The sequence below is a fragment of the Cygnus olor genome, chromosome 9, assembly GCF_009769625.2.
Source record: "Cygnus olor isolate bCygOlo1 chromosome 9, bCygOlo1.pri.v2, whole genome shotgun sequence".
Classification (NCBI taxonomy): Eukaryota; Metazoa; Chordata; class Aves; order Anseriformes; family Anatidae; genus Cygnus; species Cygnus olor.
Genome location: NC_049177.1, coordinates 25,910,737 through 25,933,274, shown reverse-complemented (window position 1 = coordinate 25,933,274; position 22,538 = coordinate 25,910,737). Strand labels below are relative to the sequence as shown.

At 39.7% G+C, this 22,538-nt stretch overlaps 1 long non-coding RNA gene across 6 annotated transcripts in view; it reads left to right on the top strand.

Annotated features, from left to right (window-relative positions):
* Positions 1-865: 865 nt before the first annotated feature.
* The window catches only part of LOC121074805, a 28,756-nt gene continuing 7,083 nt past the window's right edge, over positions 866-22,538 (top strand). For 2 of the 6 annotated variants that reach the window (XR_005822543.1, XR_005822541.1), the window contains exons 1-4: positions 1,087-2,046; positions 10,575-10,762; positions 15,722-15,868; positions 17,127-17,321. This is a non-coding gene — a long non-coding RNA (uncharacterized LOC121074805). Of the gene's footprint in view, positions 1,051-1,083; positions 2,047-9,803; positions 10,375-10,574; positions 10,763-15,721; positions 15,869-17,126; positions 17,322-22,538 lie in introns of those variants that run through there. The other 4 variants (XR_005822546.1, XR_005822544.1, XR_005822545.1 and 1 more) reach the window with 4 other exon arrangements.

The window sequence follows — 22,538 nt, the reverse complement described above, 5'->3', positions numbered from 1 at the left end:
GATTGCTGATGTTAAACCATATTGTTCTTGGGGAGTTATCCTTTGGAGGGGAAGGGAGCAAGGCTGGTTTGGGAATATTTCCATTTCTGTTTGTCTAAGTTAGATTGCGTTTGTGCAGACAAAGGGGAATTCTGTTAACTTTGTGTGCCTTTTTTAGTTTGCCTGATACAATCTGGCTGTTGTCAGATGTGGTCACATAGTGCTGCTCTTGTGAACCTCATAAAACTGGTCCTCTGTCATCTGAAAGCTTACCTTGGGGCAAAATCAAGTTCTGGGGAAGGACATATGCTCATACAAGTCAGAAAGTGGGCCATCCGCAAGCAAAACTTAATGTTAAGGCTGTGCTTAGTGTTGTGCAACTGGTACTTGAGCAATGAATGAACCATGTAAGATCATCTGATTACTACCGTCAGCAGCTGAAGAAGCAGCCTCGTCATGTGTTCTCTTTTTCTTTTCTTGTAGGAGTGATGCGGAAAAATGCAGTCATTATTCAAACAATTATATATTATGTTTCTGTAAATGTACAGTTCAGTATGAACTCTTCAGTATGGAATACAAAATCCCCTAAAAGCACTCAAAAAAATCACATTTTTTTTCCTCTAGGTAAGTTCTTGGATGTGTCTTTACAACTTTTTGTCTACTAGTAAGAGATCTTTTGATTTAAATATGTGGAAGCATGGTTTCATTTGGGGGGGGGGGGTCTGAAAGAAGGTCTGGAATCCAAAGGCTTGTCCAAACATCCCCCCAACTCCAACTTTTCCTGCCTTATTTGTCACAGTCAGGACAATCCCACAGTCCATCCAGTCCATTTTTTTTCCTAAATACTACTTTTTTTCTTTTCTTTTCTTCTTGCAGCTGGTTAGTGGAAGATGGGACAGCAATTCTGCCGCCAGCCTCTGTTGAAAAGGATTTGGTAGGGTAGAGCTAAGGAACCTAAGCAGCCTGTTTGTCGCTGCCTGTACCGCTGGAGGGTAACTTGGCTGCTTCTTGCACTCTGGCATTGTGAGGGAAACTGTATATTCCACGCAGAACAGACCTGGATGGATCCAAGTAATTATCTCAGATCTTTGCTAATTGTTTCTATTCTCTCTCTTTTGGGCTTGATCCTAAGGAGTGGGGAGCACCAGTTATTCTCAGCCCCAGTTAATTGCTTCTGGCGATCCTGTTTGATAGCTCTAGGTTTATTGGCTTTCCTCCAAGTTTGCTTAACTAACAGTGCTGATCAGAACAGTATGTGAAGCTATGGATGTGTACTCAAGCATTTTCAGATCTCATTTAATTTCTGAGGCTTAACAGGATTTGTCAGGCCAAGTCATTTTCACCAAGATGAGTGACAATCACCAAGGAAATAGAGAAAGGCTCATTAGAGCAGCAAATTCAGAATTATGCATAAAGAAGCAATAACTGGTCCCACTAAATTCCCTCAGCTCTTTGACACCAAATAGCTCTCTTAATTGAATGTCGGGAGGGAGCATTTTTTTGCTCATCTTTCCAAGCAGAAAATGATCAAATATCAATGAACCAGGACTGGGCAATTATTTTCTGGGCCCCGCTGTCATCTAATGCAAAAGTACTCTCCAAATATAACAACAGAGTGCAAATTTCTCCACTAGGCTTCTCTCCATATTTAGGCTGGAGATGACGTATTTGTATTTTTTTTTTTTCATCCTGAGTGAAGAGTTTGAAAGGCTGTTACTGAAAATGAGACAAAGGATTTATGGTTATGTTCCTGGCTCTTAGAAGTATACATCACCATGCAAACAATGCCAAAACTTTATACACACATTCTTACAAAGCTTGAAGTACTTGTCCACTGCTGAGTGGGCTGTTGGGCTGGGACACATCTTTATCTGTAGTCCCAGGTGAGCAGGCTGTGTCTGTCTTAGGGTCCGTCTTACACTTGGCTTTCAAATACTTCTGTGCTAGTGAAGCTTTGCTCCTCCTGACGTTATTGCTTAACTTTCCATGAGCCTGCCGGGGGTGGAAGGAAACCAGCACTACAGCTGAGCATTTTGATGATCCAGGAACGCGCCAGCCAGCACCTCAGTAAGTACTGCTGCGAACAACTTCTTTTTTCCTAGGCTTGGTAACTTTTAAATGGATGGTACTGGCCTGAAAATTTCTGGGAAATCTGTGGGGTGTGCCACCATGGAACCCCACAGAATTCCTTGGATAAGGAACTTTATGCAACTTTAAACAACATTTAATACTTTGTCTTTTTCTCATTAGTGCCTTCTTGCTTAAGAAAAGAACCATTTATGACATTTCCATGCAAGTGAAGGGCTGCATTGCTTCCAGTTCCATCTCAGAACAGCTGTCTTAAAGCTGAGATCTTTTATATTACTATTGGTAACAGCATTTTAAATACATTCTCTTAAAATAAACTAATAAAGAAAATCTTAAAGGTCTGTGTTTTACACAGTGATTTGTATATCTTATGCAAAGATATCTCTCAAATCCCTGAAATGAAACAAATAGAAAACACATGTTGTATTGCCCAAACCACTCTATTGCCTCATTCTCACTGTAACATGACCTACAGTTCTCTTCATGGTAAGTGAAAAATCTTTTTATCCAAAAGAGTGTGCACGTTGTCTCTAGCTGGATGGATAGTCCCAGCCCTGGGAATTCTGTGAATGTGTTCTTTGGATCACTAGATTTTCTGCAGAAAGGGGAAGAACCTGCCTCTGTTGATACAGATAGTTTTTCTGACTTCCATCATTTCTGTTTTTCACTGGACATGAACAGTAGAAAGAATTTTTGTATTTAAATACATCCAGAAATTGTCTCTCCCTGTTCTCCTATAGCCCCTCTCCTTTCCAGCCCTTGTACATTCCAGTTACAGTGATGTGAGTGAGAAGCCCGACACAAAGATTGATCTATACTGATCAGCTTCTTCACAATGTAAGCTGTGAAGCTGTTGAACCACGGAATCCCAATTAGAAGTTGGTCAGATTGTCATGGTGTTTAATTTGTTTTACATAGTTGTTTTCAGTCTTAAACCTATTGATTTTAACTCACTTCCAATTAGATTTATTATTTTTACCAGATGAGTAATATTTGAACTTTAGATGTGTATGCAACTTTATTTCATGGGTGTAATGATTCGAGCTGGAGAACTGTTGACACAAACTCAATACCCTCTAGTTAAAAATATTAGATCATTCTTTCTAGCACCATAAGTTCCAGCCTAATTGCACAAGAAATGGATCTTGTCTATTTGTTTTCATTTCTTTTCTTTTGGGGCTTTGGTTAAATACTATGAAATATTCATGTAGATGTGAAAGAATTCATCTCAAAATCTAAAATTATTTTTTTAATAAAGTTCCTGTGCAAAAACCTGTTGTACGTGTAAGGATAACAGGTAACTGCTGCTATGTTCATTAACCTACGTACCTGTTCTCTGGTGAGTGTGAGTTCAGAGAGAACTGCAGTTAGTGGATGGGTGCTGGAATTCTTCATGATTTTCAAATTGTTTTTGTTCACATATATTACAACAAATGTATAGTTAAAAAAAAAAAAAAACTTGCAACAAAGTCTTTTCTCTGAAGGAAATCTTTTTCTTCTGATGAAACAGAATCAGAGAAAAAAGATAATTAGAAAGACTTCTTAACATTTATTTCTTGGAGGAGTTTTCAAAGAATAAGGATCATGATTGATCATCTCCTTCATTCAAAAGTAAGAACAGGCATTGTGTGTTAAATAGCAGAATACATAATATTTCGTCTCTTTTTAAAAAAATATTCTATAAACTGCTTTAATACAGCTGGTGAGGAGGCAAATAAACAAAACGGACAATTCAGTTTTTATGTGTATTGCCTGACGATGAGTAATGGCTGGCAGTCCACCAAGTCAGCAGCAGGGATGGAAGGGTTAATAGATGCTGTAGCTATAGGCCCCGATACAGGCAGCAGCAGATCGCTGCTGATGAATTCTGGTAATGATACACGACCTGTAATTATCAAGCAATGCAAGTAACGAGCGCAGAAAGGCAATAATGAACAGGGTAGTTTGGAGACGTAATTTAGGTTACAGCTCTGAAAATATGCGAGTCCCGCACCGCCAGCTGCTCAGCTCCAGGCTCTGCAGTGCTGTGCCTTGGAATAAGACTGTTTTGGAATGGACTCCTCCTCATTTAGAACCAAGACCTGTTCTTTCAACCCATTCTGTATAGCTAGATGTCTGTTAATCAAACAGGGAGGTAGTCCTCAGTCCCAAAAGAAATCTAAATTGCTGTATTGTTTTGTTGCAGTTGAACTGCTCAAAGGTGCTGCATGAGCTGTGCGTCTCCGTGAGTGGCCTAGTGTGAGCGATTTGCAGCCTGGATATATCTGCGAATAGTTCACCCTAGGTATAAATTTCAGTGTACAAATGGTGCTTTCTGCCAGCCCTGGTGAATGGGCACTTTCCCTGCAGGCAGGTGCCCAGCTCGCCACGCAGCCCGCTCTGGCCCAAGCGCTGTCGGCCTTGGGATGGGCACGCGGGATGCTCTGCTTCAGCTGGAGCGTGTCCTTTAGAAGAAAAGAATAGCATTGTTTAAGCTGTTTTCAGTGTACAGGGACCATCACCGTCCTCTCTTTTTCAGTGGCCAAATTCTTGTGCTTCTTTAATACTCATCATCTTGTTGCCCAAATGCCCCGGGTGGCGGGTTGGTACAAGCGCCTGCGGGCAGAGCGCCACGCTTCTTGCTGCTGCTGCTTTCACGGGACAGCACTGGGAAGAATGAGAGCTCCCATACTGCTAACTCATCACAGAGACGGGCTGATGCTTATAGAAATAATTTTGTGGAGAAAGATTGATGGGAGAAGAAAAAGTATCTGCTGACACTGAGACACTCGTTAAATTTACAATTATTTCTCAAAGCTGATTTAGGGAGAAGAAACAGTCTGCAGCTTTTAAAAAAGAACAAATGCATTTTGACACATCTAATTTAAAAGTTTTTTTTTTTTTAAATCTGGTTTGCTTGGCTCATGGCACCTCTTTTATTTTTTTCATAATTTCCAACAAATTAGAAATAAAGTTAGAATAGGAAGCATACCATCTGTCACCTCGTATTCCTTAAAATTGGACTCATGCTTTGTTTTGGTTGCAGAACTCCCCCCTGAGCTTCATTTGTCAGCTTCTTTCACAAGCTAAAGACATGCCTATGAAAGGTATACTTATACATAAGATTGTTCATGGGGTCTTTCATATCAGTTTGACTACAGTTTGTTGATTCAGAATTAATAAATAGATCAGAATTATTCATCGTGACGACATTAGCTGAACCAAAAAGGGTGGGAACTGTAAGTTAAAAGGCTAAAACAAAGAAATACTTAAAGAAATAACACAACCAACATTAATACACAATTTTGTTATAGCACAGGTCCATTGTCTGAACTATTTATTTGTTTCTTTATTTTCTCAAAAACTTCATCTTTAACAATACATAAAATGTCTGCTACGAAATGGGTGAGTTAGATCATTTCTCAGTATATTTGAGAAAGTGAGAGATTCCTTTTTGTAACTTCTAAACCTGCTCTTAAATTTTTAATTCCTTATATAGGCCCTCTCAATACCTTCTTCTTTTAAGTGGATCTTTTGTTCTCACAGTGCTGTTAAATTCAGTCTTCCTGGAAGTTCACAAATAACATGGACTGTCTGAAATGCTGCTGCTTTTTCATTTGGGGAGAAAGCTGCTAATTAATCTGAATGTACTTGTCCCAGCTATAAATACGCGCTTTCCGATACACACTGTCAATGGCAAGTCATTTAGGTGACATAAATTGGTTTCATGTCATTTCACATCATGCAATATGGCACCTGAAGTGCTAGGATGCCAGCTGCTCTCTGGAGATAGAAAGGACATGTGTGTTCCTCTATTTTTCTTCTTTTTTTTTTTTTTTTTTTTTTAAATTTAAATTGTAGAAAAACAGGTAAAATAGCTTTACAATTCAATACAATTTTCCTCTTTGTACTAGTATTGCAGGGCAGCATTGCTGGATTTTCTTTTTTGTTTTTGTTCAAGGGAGTATAGGAAGCCAATGACTGCTCGCTAATTAGAGACCCCATTTGGCTGCACGCTTTGTTTTATTAGACTGTTTGGAGAATGTAATCAGCTATCAAGCCAGAATAAGGCTGTATATCTCCAACCATACTTAATCAAAAAACGTGACTTGGTTGATATTCAGTTTTTGGTTTTAATATGAGGTTGTCCACGTATTGCAATTTCAATATCTGCAGGGATTCCGCTCCCTTCGCCCCCCTTTTAAAAATCTCTGCTTGTTCTTTTCACAGCTACACTGCCAATGTTCTGTAGGAAATTACGGTGACCAAAGCACCTCTGGTGTACTCTTTGGAAGCACAGGTGTGCTTTTACGCTGGATGTAGGATTTTCAAAATTCTCCTCATCAAAGTTAACAGAAACAGAATTGGGGAAAGCTCTGTCCTTTGAAAAATTGTTTCTTTTTTTTTTTTTTCCCAGTCATGTTAATCAGGAATCTCATAAACTAGACAACGCTGAAGAAGTCCTGGAAGAACTAACAACGTGTGATGATAATATTTATGGATCTTATCACACCATGGCAGATAATTCTGTTTTTGCTGTGCAATTCTAGAAAGACAAGTAAAACAACAGAATATTTCTGTTGCATTTTGTTGCTCTGATTCTCCTTTAGGTATAGCTATGCTAGAGACCAACAAATGAGGGACAGGGGGAGAAATGTTGATATCTTCCTTTTCACTTGAATCATCTGCTTCTCAAACAAACCGCCATCTCCTTGTTTGTAGCTGTGGAGATCATAACACCACAAGGAAATGTTACTTGGTTTTAACAAAGCACTTTGTGCTGAACAGTGTATTTTGCCATGGTTTACCTTTAGGTGCATTAGTTGCTCTGAGAACAGAAGAGAGATCGCAGTGCCCACATTTGCCTTTGGAAGTTGCTGGCAGTCTGGCAGCAGCAGGGAAGAGAGAGGCATGAGTTTTTGGTTTTGTGGCCTTAGTTTGGATATAATGGCTGCTGTTTATTTTTGCCTTTTCTAATCAGTATGCTTTCTGGCAGCTTTATTTTTAATGTTATATAAAACAGACATGTGTCTGCCAGTGGAAATAAAATGATTGCACCCAAAGTATTCTAATGTGATACTAAGATCCAAATGGAAAATTTGTCACTGATTGGGCCCCAGCTCCATACTAATGATTTTTGTAGAAGAAAACATACTTGAAAGACTGATGTTTTCCAGGTTCATGTAAAGAATATTTCATTGAAAGCTCTCATTCCATTATTTAAATAAATTACAGGATGTAAAATAAGCAGCCAGATCTTCACTGTTTTTACAGTAAAAATGTATTTTGCCTATTAGTTGTGCATTGTTTATAGGCACAAAGATGGTAATCTTATGCAAGTTACTGAAAACAATGGCAGCTTGATGTTTCAGTGTGGTAGGATACACATTAGTATAATGTGTATTGTAATACACATTGTGCAAGCTGTATTGTACAGCTTGTTTTTAAGCTAGACAGAAAACTAACTTTTCTAGACAGAATATAACTTTTCTGAAAAGTCTTAGTCTATCCTAGTGTCTCCCAGCATCTCTGAGAAAACAGATTTCTTGTCTGTGTGTTACCATGTGGATGGCCCATTTGAAAATTCCCAGGCAGTGCATATAAAAACACAGCACAGCTACAGCTCATCAGCACTGGTGCTGGACTAAGACTGTTTAGAAAATGGACAGAGCCTGGTGACTAACGTTTTCTTAGAGAACACCTGTGCCTCTGGGACCACACTCATAGCTCTTTCTGCATAGCTCTTTCCTTTCTCCTAAGTATCCATCTCCGTGCTGGTCAGCCAGGCTCTGGAGCTCTCTTCAGCAGCTTTCCCCTCACTTTTGGGGAAGAAAATTTAGAAATATTTTTTTGAAACTTAGACTAGAATATAATAAATGTGGCATTTCTTCCACATGCGGCTCCCTTACCTGCTGAGTTCACTCACTACTCCCTTTCAATTCTTAAAAAAATTACCTTATGAAGTATGTAATTACAGACATTTGCTTATTATAAGTTTGCTTATTTGTTTTATTTTAACTTTTAATTTTAATACGCAATCTGCTCACGGTCAAAATTAATGCTACTTTTTCCTTGTGGCTATGTTTTTGTAGATGACATCTCTTCTTAAGACGCACCTGCAGTTCCTGAGGATTTTGTGCAGCATCTTCATCCCCTCCTCTGTCCCGTCTTAACTCTTCTGTCATTTATTTTCTAGACACATTTTAATCCTCTGATATTTCATTTGTGAGATCTGTCTAAGCTCATTTCACACACAAATAACTTCTACTAGGTATCCTTTCATGGCTAACACATGTCCCACAGCTTCTGCATTCAGCCGATGTTTTCTCCTCCATTGACAGAGCTGTATTCCACGGCCACCTCAGTAAATAATCATGGTTTCTCCCCATTGTCTCCTATTTTTATACTGAAAAGAAAAAAGGATAAACGTACAACCAACTCTTCTGTTTACCACCAATTCTTTCTCCAACTTCTCCAATTCCTGGACTTGTGCCTAGCTCAGCCCTCCCTCGCCCGTTCCCCCACCCTTTTGGCTCCTCAGTCCATCAGCTGCGTTCAAAGGCAGGAAGCCTCCCCCACACCCTCTGTCTTACTCACAGCCTAGCCCCAAGCACGCTCTGCAAGCTACGAGCTCCGGCAGACCACAGATGCTATAAGTTGCCACTGAACAACCCACCAAGCAAGGCAGTCGCAATCAAATCCACTCACCGGCCTCCCTCTGTTGTGGTCAAGAGTTTCTCCATAAGAGCAGGCTCTTGCTAGTTCCTCTGGCCGTTGCTGCAGCAGAAGTCCCGTGGGGTGGTGCAGGAGCACGCTGCTCCAGCAGGCAAGGGCTGGACCCCGGCACGTGCGGGTCTGCCTCACACCAGCTCTGCCTGCAGCGCTTGCCCTAGATAATTTTTCCATACACAAATGGTGATGTTTCCACTATACTTCAGACACAAACAGGAATGCCTTCCTTCCGGGAGTGGTAAACACATTACCTCACCTTGTGATAGCGTTCCTTACAACGGCGTTTTGTCATTCTGGGGTGTTGGGCACAACGCCAAGAGGCTGAGGACTTCCATCCAAGGTCTGTGAGCTCTGGAGCACAGGGAGGAATATCCACACCGCGCCTGTACCGCAGGACAGGGATCTGGCAAAGGAACTTAGAGGCTGTAAGTGTGACGTGTCAGGCTTCACAGAGGAAAAACGATCCTTTTTAAAGGAATGACAGTAGAGGATTAATGTTTTCCACCATATGGATCTGTGGAATACATCTCATTACGTTACTTTGACGATGTCTAGGTTTTGGCAGTTTTAATACCTTAATTTTCTTCTTATAGACTTCCCCTAAGGAGATTTCTAGATGGCTGGTAGTCACATAAATGAAAAATACTCTTTTAAATATACAAAGTTTAATTTCTTATCATTAGGCAGTGTATCAGCTCAGGACCTAAACTGACAAGATGTTAAAAAATACCAAATGCCTAATGCTATGTAGGGTAGTCAGTCCTTAGGGTCTGTTTATCAGACCTGGGAAGCTGATTCTCACGCCTTGATCAAAAACAGCATATTTCTTAAGCTGCTCCTGAATTCAACACCAGATTATCTGCCACTTGTTCTGCATGTAACTTTTTGATCCGTAGTTTGAAAAGCCAAGACAGAACCACATATTTTGAGATACTCAGTTTCTGCACCCCAGATAAAGAAATCCTTTAAATAAACATTTTAGCCCACTGCCATACTAGACTGTGCTTCGTAAATATGTTTCCAGTCCCTGCTGGACCACAAGGAATCTCAATCTCTGACTTCCTATTTTAAATCACTTTTAAGGTAGTGTGCCAGCACCGCAGTGATGTCCTGCTGAGCCTGGTTACAAAGAAACCCCATTTAGATCTCAACAAACCTCTGTCTCAACAGCAAGTGAGAATGTTCAGTGGTGCTTAGTGCTTGATGTAGGTTGTATCAAATGCCTGCAATTTTATGTGTCAGTAGGTAAATCCAAAGCCTCTTATTATGAGAAGGGATAATGGCATACAATATGTTAGAAAACAGGAGGCGTGCTGTTAAGATCCCGAAGGCACTGAGAATGCCACGTCCCGTGAAGGCCCCCTTAGTCACGGGTGAAGGGATCTGCCCGCGCTCTAGCACACGACCAGGAAATGAGGAAGCAGCGAGGGCAGCTCAGGGTCTGGTTCTCATCTTCTCCCTGCGAGATTCACAAAGAAATAACCTCATGAATTTCTGACAATATATTCTTGAGGTACGACTTGACAAGAAGAGGTGTTTCCAGAGTGCTTAGGTTGGAGTACTTTTTAAAATTGCATGCAGTGTAAGTTAAATAAGGTAAGCTAAATAAGAAATACGTGCTCATAAAGCATCATTTTTTTTTCATTAAAAATGTATTTCATTGAAAATGCATTTAAATCCTACGTAACCCATTTTCTCAAGTCTACAGAATGTAGGCTAGCATTTTCAGCCTGCTTTCCACACATGCTTAAAACAAACCACCTTCGCAACAACTTGCCATGCATCTCTTTAAACAGACCCCAGTGGGATCCATGGGCACCGGCTGTCCCCAGCAGCGCTCACACCGGGTCGAGACGCGTGGACGCTCTGCCGGGGCGCTGAGGGGCTGGATTCTGCTGCTGCTGCCCTCCCGCGAGCTCGGCCGTGGAGTTCCGTGGAAGGAGGACTAAACCACAAAGGTTTTCATCAGAAGTAGCCTAAACAGGTGAATGGGAATTTCTGGGGAGAAAAACTGGCAGCTTTCTGTGGTGTCACAGGAGCAGCACTGTCCCAGCTGAGCTGCTGGGAGCTAAGCAGGAGGGAAGGGCTGCAGGGTGGGTTTTTTGGCTTTTTTGCTTTCCTGATTTTGGTAGCAGAGGCCTATGTGTTAGGCTGTTTACTATAAAATCCTAGTACCTATGAAATCAGTAGTAAAAAAAAATGTTCCTGCTGATTTCTGTAGAGCCAGGACTTTAACTTCTTTATGTTTAGTTTGAAGGAAGGAAGGAACAACCTTTTGATCCACGCTACATTAATATTTTTAAATGTTAAGTATTTCTTGACAAAACACTTTACAAAATATTTGGGTTTTGTTTACTGAGGAAAATACTGTTATTTTTTTTTCCTCCTGTAATATTTTTTTCCATTAATCTACAACTGTGTTTTGCACTACCATCTCGAGCTCAAATAAAACCTTTTTGCAGATCACCACTGTTTCCGAAGGAAGTTTAACATGAAGTCATCTTTCAGGACCACATTATAGTTACGTATTATTTCATAACAATAAGCCTTTTCATTACTAGTATTTTACAGAATCTTACTGTTGGGTATGAGTCTAATTTAAAAGAAAGCTTTTTAGATTTTGCTTTTGTAGCGTGTTACCATATGTAGACATGGCTGAAGTGCTCGGGAGGACACGGGTAGGCACGTTTGTACATCCACTCCTGTAGGAGTGTTTTCGTGACCCCATTTCAGTGACGTGAGTGGACCATACTGTGCTGCTACAGATCAACTGCTTCTAGTTTCCTGTAAAATAACCTTAAACAATTGGAAAAACAAAAGGGGAACAAATGAGATAGAAAGCAGCAATCAGCAAGCACAGGCGCTCTCATTTTTGGTTTAGGTTTTAATTATTGCTTAAAGCAAAACTCATGGTCTTGAAAATTGAGACCTCAGCAGTCTTGCAGCTGAATGTAGCAAGAAATATTTTATTTTAAGAAAGACATGTTTGATTGTTTCTACAGTGTTTTAAAGGTTATAAAAGTCTCTAGACAATAATACTATTTCAAAATGCACTATGAATGCCAAAAAAAAAGCTCAGAGATGTTGGTTTGTTATGCTTACAGCTTTATGGAAAAATCTTTCACTTTAAATTTAATAAAAGCTAATCATATCGTAAAATAAACAAATGAAGTTCCTGCAAAAACAAAGTATATACGGCAGCAGGCTGTACTAGCTTGCTAATATCCTGGCTCAATGTATAATGAAGCACATTTTCCTTTATTCAGATTCCTGCTTCAGTATAATAGGGATCCTATGGAGAATAATGCATGCATAGATGGCTATTCTTTGTCAAAGATAACAGTTTGTGAAAACTTCTTAGATTTTTTTATGATATTAAAACTGAAAATATTTTTAGCACTTCTCATTTTTCAAATTAAAATATATTTTTGTTAAAGAATATCTAAATAGAGATTTGGTCTGTTTGGGATTAAAAAAATACTAAACCCCAGTGTTTCAAATAGGCTATCTCTAACCAAGTCTTTTTTTTTTTTCATTGAAACTGTTTTTTAAGCAGCTTGAGGTTTATGTGAAAATATCTTATACTTCCTCTAAATCTCACAACCATAGTTGCACTTTTTTTTTTTTTTTTTTATTCATAGGTTACTAAGAAACATTCCAAAGAGAAAGTTTGTATTACTGATTCTCATAAAGCTAGAACGTCTCTTCTTGTCAGAAGAATTTCAAAGTATAATTAGGACAAAACTGTGCTGAACTTTTTTTTTCTAGTGTCATTTAATTTAAATGGTGTTCACTTAAAATCCTACTGAGAAGGATTCTAATTTGTTATGGCTCTTTAACTTGGTAATATAAATAATCCTTAAATATACGTGCAAGAGAGAGGTTTACATAAGTGGTGGCTGTTGCTGGAGTGACTGTTCATTCACATGTAAAGGAAAATTCTATTAAGCTACTGTGAATATTATGGTAAATAATTACCATATTACTGAGAATAATCCATGTTGAACTAAACTCTGGTTTATGACTGATTTCTTCTTCAGACAAAAAGAGGGACATTATGGCTTAAATTATTTGTGTAATGACGTGTATTGTTGATTTGTGTGCAATTCACCATGAAATTCTGGCTCACGGTCAAATTCAAAACTATTTAGGACTAAGATTAGTTTAAGAAATACAGAAATTTCTTGAAACTCAGGAACATAGTAGTCACAGATAAAGCAATATACAAAGCACTGGGAATCAATTGCAAATCAATTTCTTTCATGACAAAAAAAAAAAATCATTCTTAGTAGCTCAAGATCATTGGCTTAGAAGAATAACAAATCCATGCTTTCTCTGAAGCTGGACTTTTGCTGAACTCAGTTCAGATCTACAAGACAGAAAGTTGTCCCAGATGATATGCAGAGGTTCCTTTCAACCTCAGCTTGTCTATGACTCTAAATTAGGATGGCTAAAAGCAGGAATTGCATCTCCCAGGATTTTTTATGATGGTGACGGTCTGGAACCAAAACTTGGATGCATTGAAATGCTGCATGAACATTTAGAAGTTGCGAGTGACTGGTCATAAAACAAACAATCAAACAAACAAAAAACTCCACATCATGCAACACGTCAGTTCTTTGTCCTTGTCAAACTTTGCTGTGGTTTTGTCACGGGATACTGTCATAGCCCCAGCTCTTGTTTTGGATGGCTGACCAGAGGTTTAAAGAACAGGAAAAAAAAAAAGGATGCATTGGAGTCAGACCTCTTTGCTTAGCATGTGCTTCATCGAGACCCTGGGCAGGCAGATGCGAGCCTCCAGCAGCAGGCAGCTCGCTTGGCAGCCCCTGCCTGCCTGTGAGCACCAGGAGAGCCAGCCCAGCGGCGTGCTGGAGGGGCTGGGCCATGTGGTTGCATTTTCCGTCTCTTAGGTGATACCCACGTTAAGGGAGATGTGTTTGTGTTTAGTTACATTACTGAATACTCCTTTCCAACGTGTATGTGACTTGTGATGGCTGATGCTTTCAGGCTTTCGTACATATTTTACGTCAATCTTTGGGGGTCAAAATATTTTATTTTTCCCTTTGAGACTCATGTAATTAAGAAGCAGAAGCATTTATAATTCTGGTGTTCAATTCTAGTATTCTGAAGCATGATTTACTTGTTGCTGGGAGTATAAGTTAAAAAGAAAATGTTAGACAAGCCCGTTTTTACAGCTTCAGGGTAGAGATGTAAGAAAATATTGTTGGGAACCTTTTGTGTTTCTGAAGATAATAGTGAGAGCTGCACAGAGCTTTACAGAGGGACAACTTAACATAAGTCTTCTCTGGCCTGCAGAAATGTGTCAGAATTGTAAAAAGGAAATAGCATCCAGTCAATAGCTAACACCTCAGTGACATTAAATTGTTAGAAAAAAAAATTGCTGTCCTTGAAGAACTGCCTGAAAAGCACAAAACACTATTCATGCATCTGGTTTGGGCAAACATAAAGATGGCTTACCAGGAAGAATGTGTAGCAGACTAAAATTCTGTTAAAATCAAATACAGAAAAAAGAAAGGCATTTGTTTTACGCATAGGGTTTATTTAGGTGTTACATTAAACTGAGGCAGACTGACCTGCTTCTCTGAACAGCTCAGAAAGGGCTGAAGATAGAACTTGAGGACTGATGCAGAGTATTTGGAAGGCTAAATATGGTTGACATGAAGGAAAAAAAAATACTAAAAATGATTTCAATGTATGAAAGCCTACTCCAGACAGCTTTGTTCTACTAAAATTGCTGATGGAGACAGTCAAGTGATAGTCTGAGATTTTACCTGTGGATGTGCTGAATCAGCCTGCTCGTCCATGCCTTTTACCTCTGAAGAATATGAAGCAGTCGCTCCAGCTAATTCTTCCTTTTCCATTCTTTGTCATCTTTCATAGCTTCCAGTGTGGTTGAGCAACGGCAGCAGAGGCAGTGTGGTAAGAGGTGGCGTCAGCTGGCGCTGCAGCACGCCAGTCCCCTTTCCTGCAGAGCAAGCAGTCTGCCCTCCAGCTGGCTTTGTGCTTCACCAGCACCTAAAGATGCCCTCGAGCACAGGTTATGCAATAACTGAATGCCTTCCCTGACCAATAAATAAACACAGGAAGGCAGCTGATCTAATAATATATGTTAAACAGCATGAAAAGTGGAAGAGGAACTGTGAATTAGCTTAAAATCAACAATTCCTTGGGGAAATACCACAACAGGATCTGCTATACTTATTTTCCTTGATCAAATATTTAATAGTTAGTATAGCTGCTACAAACAGCTCAGCAGTAAAGAGACCCAAACATTATATCTCTTTTTCCTCCAGTTGATTTCCCATTTCAAATGAAATTTAAATACCTTAAGATGAGAATACATAATATTTTCATCTGTGTCTGTCTCTCATCCCTTTTAATGTGAATGCATTAAAGGCAAAAATCATACGAAACATCCTAGTAGAGTCTGTCTCTGGATAGTTTTTTTTTTTTTTTTTTTTTTTTTTTTTGATGTGAACAGTTTGCTCGATAAAAAAGGTTGAGTTTGGGTTAAGTTGAATTAACTGTATTGTTTGGCTGGGAAATATTTTTAAAAACTAACATTTAATTTCAGTGGTATTCAATTACATATTTTGATATTTTCTTTCAGAAAATGAGATGAATTTAATAACGAAAAAAATAAAAAAAATAAGTAAACAATTTATTTTACAGAAAAAGATTTTTTTTTTCTGTTTTCATGATAAAACTGAGAGGACTTATTGTGACATTTTATTTGCCTCTAAATATTTCCATACATTCCCCACACACATCTGTGTTGCAACACACAGAACAGGACCATAGGTATCACGTGAGGGTGGTTGTCGTTCCTGCCTATGAGCACACTTGGGAAGAGTAGGGATTTTGAGAGTCTGTATGAATGTGTGCATTATTTAAATCCCTTTTTTATTACTTTATTTTGCAGATCGTTGCAAGTCAGGAAATAAAAGATAAGGCACAAGGAGCAAACAGAAACTTGACAGTTCTTTGGAGGAAGTAGAGAAGCCACAGTAGAGAAGGGCACAAAACAAAAACAATTTTGCAGCTGCCTTTGGATGCTCTGAAAGAAAAGGTATGGACAAGAATCACATAGGAAGAGAGTTGCATGGAATAAGGCAAAAAAAAAAAAAAACGCAGTGTGGATGATTTGCCAATAATGTTTAGGAGGAAAAATTTTTGAGAGATGATGTTAAAGAATAAGGGTGTGAGTTATCTAAAGCCTGATTGTGCAAATAAATGGGGAAAGCAGAGTCATAGCTGATTCCGAGGTGACAAGCTCAGGTCAGTGAAAGGACAGTGGGTGTGAACTGACGGTCAGCAAGGATGAGCAAAGGCAAAAGCAGCGGGCTGAGGGTCAGACTGAGGAGCAATGGGATTTGGGGATGCAGCTGAATCAGGAATGAATAATTTGAAGGCAGAAGTAGAAAAGAAGATCACAGAAGATATAAATCTGGATCCTTTAGGGATCTGAGCAGGGAGAAGTAAAACAAAGAGAAGTTGATTCAAGGAAGTACAGAAATGTGGGAGGCACAGAACCACAGCCTTTGAAGAACTAGGCCATGAGCACGAGGTGTCTGTAGCTGTGCTACACATTCTTCGGGTAGGTAGGGAAGAAGATCAATGCAAAAAAATTTACCCACCAAAAGCATAAGCTTAGCACTGAGTACTTTCGAACAGTTTCAATTAAAGTATTAGGAGTCTAAAAGGAAAGCACAAACTAAATCACTACGTTTATTTCATCAAACATCTGCTGTACATTTTGAAAAAGGTAGGAAAATGTAGACAGAAAGGGGAAGTAGCTACTAGAAATTTCCAGTGGTTAGTATAAAATAAGTGTTTGTGTGGAGGGCTTAAGTACAAATGTCTATGAATTCATCTGGGATAACTCTAAATTGCCAGTGTTTTTTAAATCCATAAAGCACATTAGGTCACTAGACTGCCAACAGTTTTTGCAGAAAACTAGGCTAGAAGCAAACAACTATTCTACATTCTGGAAAAATTAGATTCCCTAATGTGTTGGTTAATCATTTAAAAAAATAGAATATATCATGCATTAATTATCGTAGTGCATGTTTTGAAGTTTCTTTTCAATATCAAGGTTGTAGTCCCTGCATATATGAAGAGCTGTCTTTCCACTTGCCTTCTGGTGAGCCTAGGCAGAGTTCTTTCAGAGTTAATGGAGCCTGGTTTTTGTTTGTTTGTTTGTGGTTTTTTTTTTTGTTTGTTTGTTCTTTTTTAATCAGCATAAAATGAAGAACAACTAAAAACTCTTTCTGATGCTTAAATTTTAAGTTTATATTGCTGTCATGTTTATTTATGTTCACTATCAGAAAGTACAAACAATTGCGGTCAGTGGCAGGTCCATCGCTGCATGTCATCCCACTGCACCCAGGAGCCGCAGTGCTTGGGGGCACGCGGGACATGAGGGGAGCAGGTTACGATGGGCTTCCTGCAACACCTGGAGATTGGCGCTCGCTGCCGCCCTTCTGGAAGGTTCCACGCAGGGTGGGAACGCTGGCGGTGAGGTGAGTGACCAAGGGGCATCACGTTGTGGGGAGGCAGGTTGGGTGGGCAGGCAGGATAACATGGCACAGGTCGGCCACCCGGTGCCGTGAGCTAAAAAAAGAGTGGCTGCAATTGGTATTCCAGTGGCAGCCTAAAATGCATGGGGATTTGTATCCAAATAACTATCAGGGTGACTGCTGTTCTCTTGGACTAACTTCATATTTTATTCATTGACCTCAATTCTTGTAATTTAAATTCCTGTCAATTGTAGGAGAATGATGCAGCAATTATTTTGTGTAAGCTATACATTTTATATCTTGTGTTATAATCCATGGTTCCTTCCATAAGTCTTGTTCAAATTACAACAGTAGTCCCCACGAGTCTCATGACATGAGAACTGGGGACCTCGCTATGGAAGTTTACATCCAGCTTTCCCTAAAGTACAGGAGTTGTGATCACTGGACCAGGGGAGCGAGTGGGAACACAACCTCCCAGCCTGCTTTTCCAGATCACATCTTGAGATAGTTGTGGCTGTGCGAGCATCCTGATCCAGATCCAGAGCAACTGAAGGTGTTTTCACCTTCAGCTGCTTCTCAGCCCTTCTACCGGAGGCTTCTCTGTCTGAAACAGCACTATGATTTAGCTGCTATTACTGTTTGCTGAACCTGCAGCAGAGAAAATCGTCTAAATGCTGCTTGATCTATCCTGTTAAAACGATTGTGCCTGAAGTGAGCTTAAATCATATTACTAAACTGCAGCGGGAGCAGGAGCACGGTGACGAACCTCAGAGAGCAGCTGAAGTGCTGTAGCTGTTTGCTAGATAATGGGCCTTTAGTTACGAGACACTGCTGGAGAAAGAGGTGGCTCTGAGGACAGACTCCTGCTTCCGTATCCAGCAAGAGTTCTGGGTCTGCTCGCTGTGTTTGTCAGCCAGCCCCAGTGTGCTTGTCATTCAGAAAGATTCTCCAGCTGCTGCGATTTTAGCTGTGTTCCTTTTGCAGAAGTGTTTAACAAACATCTGCAGAGGTGGTCACGTAAGAGGATCAAGCTTTCTGGCTCATGGTTCCCAATGGTTCCGAAATGGTTCTTCCTTTTGGAGAATGGGAACTCCAGGAAAGAGTTGGCTCTTCCTGGGCACAGTGAGAGATGTGGACATTGTGGTTCAGGTGCAGGTACCTGCATGGCTCTGCCTCTGCTCCCGGCGGTCATGGCTGCAGGGAGCCAACGGGTGGGTGCCCCTGGCAGCACAGTGCTAAGGCCCAGCTCTGGCGCTTTGGTGCACCTGCTGCTGGTTTGCTGCTTTGTTGTCCTTTGACATTAGCCTGCTGGGATGTGCTACAATTCAATATATGGAATTAGGCTATTGCAGTGAGCGGTAAAGAAAATGTTGGGAGTGTCTCTGGGAGATTTTCTGGGAGCTTTTATTTATTTATTTATTTATTTCAATATCAGAACTCTTACTGGAAACAAGAGTTGTTCTTACTTGGCTGGGAGACCCCCAAAAAGTGCTGTGTGATCCCTGCGTCAAAACAATTCTGAGTATCGTGAAAGAGAGATAATTGCCTGGGAGCAACACTAATCCTAATCAAAATAACTACTCTGAGTTGTTTGCTGTAGTACTTCAAAATAAATGGAGTGAGGAGGCTGTGTCCATTTAAATCCTTTACTCTGAATTGTTTGCTTCCATCTACGACAAAACGTTTTTGAAGAACTGCGTGCTACTTCCACAGTGTGAATATAAGCATTTTGGAAAAGAGGCTAATCACCAGCAATTAACACTGTGTTGTGTATCTTTGTGCATTTTGCTCACAGCTTTAACAAACAGATAAAGAGACAGAGGAGACATTGTAAAAATGTGCATTCCATTTCCTAGCTAGAAGTCCTCAGAGCTCTATTATTGCTCTCCTGTTACTATGCAGAGTCCTTGCTTTATTTTCTCAGGCTTGCTGTAACAAAAAACAAGAGTACTGTAATAACACAAACAACCTTGCAGAACTTGAAAGCTGACTAAATAATTCTAATTCTGTTGGAAATCATACTGTGTTTACAGTATCATACCATATATTTACTGCTTCTCTTTTAGAGTACTATACTTTACTTGACAAATTTTTAAAAATTCTTTATTTAAATTTGCACAAATGAAAACGGGGGACACAGAAGACTTGCGCACTGTACACCTCTAACAAGTTCCAGAGCTAATGGCACTTTCAACACCACTGCAACTTACGTGTTCCCCTTCCGCAATATAATTTACTCAGTGTTTTTGCACCACAAAAAAACAAAACAAACAAAAAAACCTACCCATTTATTCAGTAAGTAATAACTAACTTTTTCAGATACTGAAGGAGTATCTGAAAAAAAGGAAAACAACAAATATGGTAAATTAAGTTGGGGAGAAAAAATTGAGATGTGAAGTTGAAGGGGAAGGAAGATAAATTCTTGTTCTGGAGTGGGTTTTTTGTTTGTTTGTTTGGTTGGTTGGTTTTATTTGGTTATGCATTACTACAGTACTGTAATGTTTAAATTGTTTCTTGAAACACTTACAGCCCAAACCTGAATGTGAAAGTTCTTAACAGTCGCTCAGAAGCATGAAAAACCACTACTAATATAACAACATTCAATGAATGTAACACCTGTGCTTTTCATCAATGACCTTAAGCAGCACTTAATTTTTCATGTTTGCAGTAGACTTTCCACAACAAAAGCAGTGCTGAACTATGATCTATTATATTTATACAACTATTGTACTGAGTATCACTTATTTACTAAAATAAAATTACCCTCTTCCCAAATTCTTATCTATCTTATGCACAAAGGAATAAAATTACAAGATGGGTAAGCATAGGTCCAAGAGTACATAGCAAAGATTTTATTTCTTAAGCATTAATGTCTGAATACTATCTGGATATTTTTCTGGTGAAGGCTTTAATTGCATGTTGGTAACAGCGAGTCTTTTGTGGCAACAATCGTTCACTGGATCATGATCAGCAAACAAAGGAACAGAATTAGGAAGGAGAGACCAACTCTTCCTGTTTGCGTTCCCTCTTCTGCTTCCAGTGCAATTATGATGCATTTCTGCATTCCAGAATGTAGGAAAAAAGAAGATGGGGGAGGGAATTTAAGCACTTGGGTAGTCTTGACTCACAAGAAATGTGTTCTTATTCAAAGAGAGATCTGTCTCCATCACTGTTCAGAAACCAAACAGTGATCGTGCTCAGCAGTGCTGGAGTGAATGAACTGCTTGCTGGGCCCGGCCAGCACAGCACTAAGTCTGTGCAGGGGGACTTGGGGTTTGTGCACAGAACACCAGTGCTTCAAACAAGCTCTCAGCAGTTAAACAGAAATTACAGAGGGGTAGCTTATTCTTGTTCAATTCCGAGATATTGAAAAAAAAAAAAAAATCACAGTTTTTTAGGCTGGGGGAAATGTTCACTTGACTCTTCTGGTCTGTGCTGGTAGAAAAGTTTTCCAGGTTTTTGTAGATTAAGTTTCTTTTTGTTTTGTTTGTTTGTTTGTTTGTTTTCCTAAAGCCTGTTTTAACAATCCTTGAACTCATCTTTTTTTATCCAGGTTCAAAATTTCTATTGAGTGGTGTTCCGTGACTGAGCATAAGCTAGGAAGAGTGGGCAATGGACCTTTCGATTAAAACTGTGGAATCTCTGCAGTAGGCTCTAGCCTTGGTCAATAAGTAATTGGGCATTTTGCTGCTTTATGACAGAGCCCTCGGGCTGGCAGACACTGAACACCCTTTCATCCTTCTGACTTCAAAGTACTGCTCAGAACTTTGCAGAAACAGTCTTTTAATTAGATCTGTAACTGAAACATCTATCGGACTAGCCTACATCATCTTTTCAAAGTATCTTGTATGTAATGTTGCAGCAAATGAATGTGATTTTCACATGGAGCACAGTCTCATGTATAATTATCACATCTCTTTAGCTTCCTGTAAGTGCACCTTTCAGCAATTCCATTTCAGAGATGATTAAACCCTAGTTTATCTCACAAGTTGTACATATTTAAGAAAATATTCAAGGCTTTCAGAGAACTGGAAATTAATTATTTTGCTATAAAGCTGACCTTAGCATTTTTGACGTGGCCTACAGACTTGCTCCTTTTCATTTAGAGGAGCTAAGGAAGTTGTGATCAAAGAGCTAAAACTCGACCTGGCTTAGAGGACGTGGTAGGCATTAATATATAAATGCTTTTGTGAACATCCTAAAAATTCTCTGCCTCTTTCATACCCAACCTCGTTGCTTCATGTTGCATTATATCTGCTGATATTCTGGCAGTGCAGCTGCCAAGTGGACAAAGGATTTTCAGAGTTAAAAACTTGATTAACTGTAGTTTGAGTTAAAAATTTTATCACTAAAACTCTTCCTATGAAATTTTTGCTCTGAAAATGAGTGTTTCCCTTACATTAAAAAAGTGTTTCCTTTATAATAAAACCAGTTGCTTCTCAGAACATGTATCCATGTGTTTTAGGGATTATAATATTCTGTTTAGCAAAGCATAAAGTTATTTTACTTTATTTTTACCGGAGGTGGTATTTTTCTCTTGGAGGCTCTGCAAATCTCCATGTGACTTACCTCTGAAAGATGTTTTGCAGGAGTTGCTAAGGTGATTTTGTGGGCTGGAAATGCACTGGTAATTTGTTGTTGTTTGCAGAAGGGTATGAATGAAATTTCACCACGCACAGCAAGGCAAACATCCGTGTCTGGTGGTATTTCAGAAGAGGCTCAGTAGAGAAGATTACAGCTGTACAAAAGCACCGTTCCCAGCCCCTTCAAGGATGATCACACGCAATCTGGATGTCCATAGGGTAGAGGACATAAAAATTTTGATCACATTTCATCTTTTCATCATTTTAATCAGAATGTGAAGCATTTTAGATTTTTGTCTTTTTTTTCTTTGTTTTTCTTTTCTTTTTGCATGTGAATGATCTGACAACTGTTTATTGACTATATCTAACATTCAAAAGTTGCCCTGAGTCCTAGCAAGCACTCTGGATCTGTGAGCAAACCCACTGCTCCCATGCAGCTTTCTCATGGAGCAGGCACGCGGAAGGTGAGGGTGAGCACTGGGGCTGGCGGCCTGCAGCCGGCCTGCGGCCTGCCCACAGTAATGTGGCTCTTGGGTTAACGGGACCTCGTCCGGCTCCTCACGAGTGCTTATCTGGCTTTGTGACTTGGTGATGATTCTGTTTTGTATTGGCCAGGAAGACCTGACTCCTGAGTAAA